We start from the raw sequence: 6,713 nt of genomic DNA on the forward strand, positions 1-6,713 counted from the left end.
GGCCGAGTCATCTCCAGCCTGGATGCTGCCTTGGCTTCCTACTTGGGCCTCTGGTTGCCTCCACCCCTGCCCAGAACAGTCCCTGTTCCCATGGCAACTATAGGGTTTTTGTTTTGTTCTGTTTTTTCTTTTATACACGATTTATTTTAGGGGCGCCTGGGTGGCTTAGTTGGTAGAGTTCCTGACTCTTTTTTTCCCCATTGATTTATTTATTTTTTACAATTAATTAATTAATTATTTAATTTTTTTTTAATTTTTTAAATTTATGTCCAAATGAGTTAGCATATCGTGAAACAATGATTTCAGGAGTAGATTCCCTAATGTCCCTTACCCATTTAGCCCATCCCCCCTCCCACAACCCCTCCAGTAACCCTCTGTTTGTTCTCCACATTGAAGGGTCTCTTCTGTTTTGCCCCCCTCCCTGTTTTTATATTATTTTTGCATCCCTTCCCTTATGTCCATCTGTTCTGTGTCTTAAAGTCTTCGTATGAGTGAAGTCATATATTTGTCTTTCTCTGACTAATTTCTCTGGAGCATAATACCCTCCAGTTCCATCCACATAGGTGCAAATGGCAAGAGTTCTTTTTTTTTTAATTTATTTTTTTAACATTTATTTATTTTTGAGAGACAGAGAGAGGCAGAGTATGAGCAAGGGAGGGGCAGAGAGAGAGGGAGACACAGAATTCGAAGCAGGCTGCAGGCTCCGAGCTGTCAGCACAGAGCCCGATGAGGGGCCCAAACTCACAAACTGTGAGATCATGACCTGAGCCAAAGTCGGATGCTGAACCGACTGAGCCACCCAGGCGCCCCAAGAGTTCATTCTTTTTGATTGCCGAGTAATACTCCCTCGGCCACATCTTCTTTATCCATTCACCCATTGATGGACATTTGGGCTCTTTCCATACTTTGGCTGTGGTTGATAGTGCTGCTATAAACATGGGGGTGCACGTGTCCCTTCGAAACAGCCTGACTCTTGATGTTGGCTCAGGTCATGATCCCAGGGTGGTGAGCATGGAGCCTGCCTAAGATTACCTCTCTCTCTCTCCCCCTCTGCTCCCCGCCGCTCACACTCTCTCTAAAAAAATAAAATAAAATAAAATAAAATAAAATAAAATAAAATAAAATAAAATAAAATAAAAAATACACAGTTTATTTTAGTTTATGATTTCCAGAATTATGGTGAAGATAGTACAGAGTTCCTGTGTACCCCATGCCCAATTTCCCCGATTATTAACACCTTACATTAATCCGGTATATTTGTCACAATTGTGAACTGAATACCAAGACATTACTAATAACTAAAGTCCATATATTATTCAGATTTTCTCCACTTTCCCTAATATCCTTTCTCTGTCTCAGAACTCCATGTTTCACTTCGTCTTCAGGTCTCCTTAGACTTAGACAGTTTCTTGGACTTCCTTGTAGTTGTTTAATGTTTATTATTTATTTTGGAGAGAGAGAGAACATGCAGGGAAGGGGCAGAGAGAGAGAGGGACAGAGGATCTGAAGCGGGCTCTGAGCTGGCTGCAGGGAGCTCGATGGGGGTCTCGAACTCACGAACTAGGAGATCATGACCTGAGCTGAAGTCAGAGGTTTAACTGACTGAGTCACCCAGGAGCCCCTTGGGCTTTCTGGTTTTTGATGTCTTTGCCAGTTTTGAGAACTGGTCAAGTGTATTGTGGGAAATCCCTGAGCCGTGATTTGTCTGGTGTTTTCTCATGGTTGGCCTGGGGGGGGGGGGGGGGTGACAGCTCTGGGGAAGACCACAGAGGTGAAGTGCCCTTCTTGTCACACCAAGTCCACAGAACCTGCCACGAGTGTGACTCTTCACTGTGACGTTGACCTTGCTCACCTGCCGGAAGTGGCATCTCTCAAGTGTCTCTACTGTGAAGTTACTCTCTTCCCTCTTTTGGCGCTGTGCCCCGTGGAAGCAAGTCGGGGTGTGCAGCCCACGCCTAAGGGGTGGGGAGTCATGTTTCCCCCTGCACAAATTATTTTGAGTTCCTCTCTTCTCCCTGTTTATTTATCTCTTCAATCATTCACATCGGTATGGAGTCATGGATATTTATTTCCTACTTTGGGTTAAAACCCAATACTACTTTATTGATTTTCTTGCTCAAATTTGTGTCAGCTTTGGCCATCGGAAGCTCATTCAGTTGGCTCCCAGGGCTCTTTGACATGCCCCCATAACACCCATGGTTTCCCCCTCTTAGTACCTCCTTACTTTGTCCCTACGAAATACTTCATGCTCCTCTTGTATATTTCCTGCCCCCCTCTGACCGTCGGCCTTTTCTCCAAGGAGCAGCCCTGGTGCCTTTTGCTGGAGAGTACAAATAGTCTCCCCTTTTGCACAGTGTCAGTGGTCTGTGATCAACCGCAGTCCAGAAGCAGATGGTCAGAAGGTCAACGGTAGCCTGGTGCTACATCACAACGCCTGCGTCATTCGATTCACTTCATCTCCTCACATAGGCATTTTATCATCTCACATCACCATGAGCAGAGCGAAAAGAGCGAGTACAGTACAAGATGCTAATCTGAGAGACAGACCGCAGTAAATTGTTATCGTGTGCCTAATTTAAAAATTAAACTCTATCATAGGTATGGATGGAGAGGAGAAAACATAGGATAGATATACAGTTCATTACTATCTGTGGTTTCAGGCATCCACCGGGGATCTTGGAATGTATTCCCCACAGATAAAGGGCGCGGTGCTGTATTAATATAAACCAAGATCTGGGCGGGTGTGTGTGTGGCCTGCCACCGGGGTGTCATTGCTTCTAGGCCCTCATAGCTGACGGAGCAAGGATCCAAAATGTGTCCATTAACTGTGTATATACGCAGATCTGCAAATACCTCCATATGTAACTGTGTCTATATTAAGTTACACATGAACTCATGCAGATGTCTCCACACCTAATCCATTAGCAGACGGATCCTTCTAGTCTCCTCCCCTTGCCTGTCTATAACATGCCTCGCCGACGGTGAGAAACCTGGCCCCCACCCTCTGCTTAAGTGCCCCATTCCAGTGTGTGCACGGTGGTTTCAGGATGTTTACATGTGCCCCTGGGTCTGGGCGGAGTTTCCAGACAGAGACGGATCACCTTCCTTTCCAGCTCCAAGCCCTCTCCTGAGGGGTCAGCACCCTTAGTAAAGACCCCCACACCCTCCCCACAACCTTCCAGGCCTATGCAGGAGGGCCCTGTGCACCTCCTTGTCCTCATTTCTCCCTGCCTGTTCACGGCTGCCCTAACAAAACCAGTCCCACCTCAGGGCCTTTGCCCCTGCTCTTCCCTCGCCTGCAGTGCTCCCCTCCCAGCTCTACATCTGACCTGGTGACTTAGCTCTTAGTTCCTACACAGAAGCCCTGGCCAGGCTTCTTTCCGGCCCAATGCTGAACAGCCCCCCACCCCCCCTCCCCGGGCCAGGGGAAAGGAGGTGGTGATTCTTAGGTTACAGGACTGAGGCTCTGAGGCTCTGGGACAAGAAGCTACTCTTTGAAGTCGCCCTCTGAAGACAGGTCAGAGGCAAGACTTGACTCGGGTGCACTGGTGCCAAAGCTCTCACTGGCCCTGACCTTGGATCCTAAAAACCGATGCTGTGGGGATGGGAAGGACAGGATGCAGAACTGTCTGTTGGGGAAGGAAGCCCTAGGGGTGGGGGTAGGGGGGAGGCCTCAAGCCCTGAGGCCACCTTGAAATTCAGGCCAATTTTCTTCCTTCTAAGATAGGGAGAGGTGGGGGCAGGGGCCCACAGGGAGGTTAAGTAACGTCCCCAAGGTCACCAGCAGTGCAATCAACATTTCCTGAGCACCTACTATGTGCCAGGCAGGGTAAAGGCACATATCGTGTGTAGATGGGTGCCCACCTTGTCCTGTCCTGGCTGCAACCCAGGCTACAGATGAGAAGGAAACAGAGGAGGGTGACTTCTGGTGGACAGCTTGGCATTTAAAGGGAGTGGGTCGGGAAGAGCCAGAAGAGGGCCTGGAGTGAGGAAGGACAGAACCAGAGGGAGAACAGGGAGGGCTTCCTGGAGGAGAGGTCCTAGCAGGTGGGGCTTGAAGACGAGAGCTTATTGCACTGCTGTTCCCAGGAGAGGCAGCCAACCCCTCCTTCATAACCACCTCCTAAAAGCCCACTTCTTCCCAGAAAAATGCCCCAGATTCCCAGCCCCACCCTGCTCCCCCGAGCCCCTTGAAGCAGAAGCCCCAAGTGTTTGGGGTGGGGGGTGTCCGGGTAGCTGTAGGGCCCACCCTGCCCCGCAGCAGCCTCCCCCTGGGGAGCTTCAACACTACCAGTCTTCCGCCCCCCCCCCACCCCCCCATTCCTTTAAGAGACCGAGCCTGGGCCTCTGTGGTCCCTCCACCAGGTGCGCTCTTCCTCTTCCCCTAAAGTGGTTTAATTCTCCGCTTCCTCTCGAGGGTTTCTCTCATCCCCAAGGGGCACGTGGGTCCTCCTCTGGCCCTGTGCTACCCACCCCCCTGCCCCTGACACCGTGGGTGCTTGTATCGCCCTACGTGTCTGACTCTCCCACTGGACACTGTTCCCCGTGAGGACCCAGTATTTGTTGACTGATGAATGGCTGGATGGTGGCCTCCCAGAGAGGACAGCATGGGTGCAGAGGCCTGGAGGTCTGACCTGGATGCTGAAGGAACATGGAAAAATCAGGGGGCAGTTGTGGCCCAGGCTCAGGGAAGCAGGGAGGGGCTGCCCGTGAGCAGGCTGTGCTGAGAGTGCCCGGGCCAAGGTCGCACATCCGGCTCCTGGCGCATGCTCCAGGGCCCCCAGGTGCTTTGGCTGCTGCCGGGATATTTTTAGTGCGCACTCTGGCAGAGGCTGGGCCAGACAGCTGTCAGGATGGCTTGTGGGGAGAGGGAGGAAGAAGACAGACACAGAGAAAAGAGAGAGAGGGGAGAAAGAGGGAAACGGAGGGGTGAGACCCCAGGCCCCAACCCCTTCTAGCTATAGATGCGAAAGAGTCAGATGCCCCAGACCAGGAGCTGGCAAGCCACAGCCCAGAGTCCAACTCTAGCCCACAGCCTCTTTGTGTAGTTTTTTTTTAATTTATTTTTTATTATTAATTTATTGAGAAAAAGCAGGGGAGGGGCACAGGGAGAGGGGGACAAAGGATCTGAAGCGGGGTCTGGCTGACCGCAGAGAGCCTGATGTAGGGCTCAAACACACCAATCATGAGATCATGACCCGAGTTGAAGTCAGACGCTTAACCGATTGAGCCACCCAGGCGCCCCGTCCCCTCTTTGTGAAGTTTCATTGAAGTTTTTAATGCAGTCATTTCCATCTGTTCAGCTACAACAGAGACCGTATGGCCCGAAACACTGAAAAAATTTACTAACTGGTTCTACGGAAAGTTTGCCAGCCCCTGGCCAAGACAAAACTCTGTCTTTGCAAGAGGGGCCTGTCAGTAATCAGTTGATTTTCACCACTGGTTCTGATTCTCCTCCATCCAGGGAGGAGTGTTCCCTTCAGCCCCAGAATCAGGCAGTCATGTGACCCACTTCCATCAACGAAATGACAAGTGGGATTGTCACTTTCTGGTAGGAAGCCCTGACTCACCGCTTTCCTTTCCCGCCTTGCCACCTGATATTCTAGGCAGTAAGAGTCCTGTAATGCTGGGCTCAGTGAGGGTGATGAGCCAACATCAGAAATCCAAAGGGTAGGGAAAGATCCACCAAGGACTGAGGGCAAAAGCCCAGATCCCGCCCCTGGCCCCGCCCCCTTCCCAGTTTATTAAAATAAAAACACAAAGTGGAGTTATTCATAGGAATGTGAGGATAGATCAGTGTTAGAAAACCTACTAACAGGGTAAAAAGAAAAAAAAGGTAAACTTATGATCCCCTCCAGGGGTTATTTTGAGGCTCCATTGTTAGGTGCATAAAAGTTCAGAATGGTGACATCTTCCTGGTGAATTAAAAGTTCTGATATGATATTCCTTATTGATATTCCTTATTTCTAAAAATACACAAAAATATAACTTTACTAATGTATGTGAGCTTTCTTTCTTTAGTATTTGCCAGGTTTATTTTTTTCCCTACCTTTAAAGTTTTCAGCATCTAAGCATAAATGTTTAGATATTTCTTATAGATGGCTTAAAAACTTGAATTAAAAAAAAGATAACAGTCTGGGGCACCTGGGTGCCTCAGTCAGTTAAGCATCTGACTCTTGATTTTGGCTCAGGTCATGGTCTCACAGTTTGTGAGTTCAAGCCCTGGGTCCGGCTCTGTGCTGACAGTGCAGTGCCTGCTGGGGATTCTCTCTCCATCTGTCTCTTTCAAAATAAATGAATACACTTGAAGAAAAAAAAAAGTTAACAGTCTGACCATCTTTTGTCTTTTATCTTGACCATTTACATTTATTGTAATCGCTAGTAAATTTTATGCATTTCCATTATTTTATTTTGGGCTATCTGTCCCTCCTTCCCTATGGAAGGATTATTTTGGATTATTTCCTTTTCATTCTAATTTTTGCTCCTTCCTAGTTTGGAAGTTATAGACTAGTTCTAGTCTCTTATTATTTACCACAACCATTAATGTTCCTACTCCACTCAACTGGGTAATATGTCACACTCTCCTCAAACAATACAGGCATACCTCAGAGATATTGTGGGTTGCGTTCTAGACCATGACCACAATAAAGCAAATATTCCAATAAAGTCAATCAAATTTTGTGGTTTCCTAGTGCATATAAAAGTTATAGTTA

The sequence above is a fragment of the Acinonyx jubatus genome, chromosome A2, assembly GCF_027475565.1.
Source record: "Acinonyx jubatus isolate Ajub_Pintada_27869175 chromosome A2, VMU_Ajub_asm_v1.0, whole genome shotgun sequence".
Lineage (NCBI taxonomy): Eukaryota > Metazoa > Chordata > Mammalia > Carnivora > Felidae > Acinonyx > Acinonyx jubatus.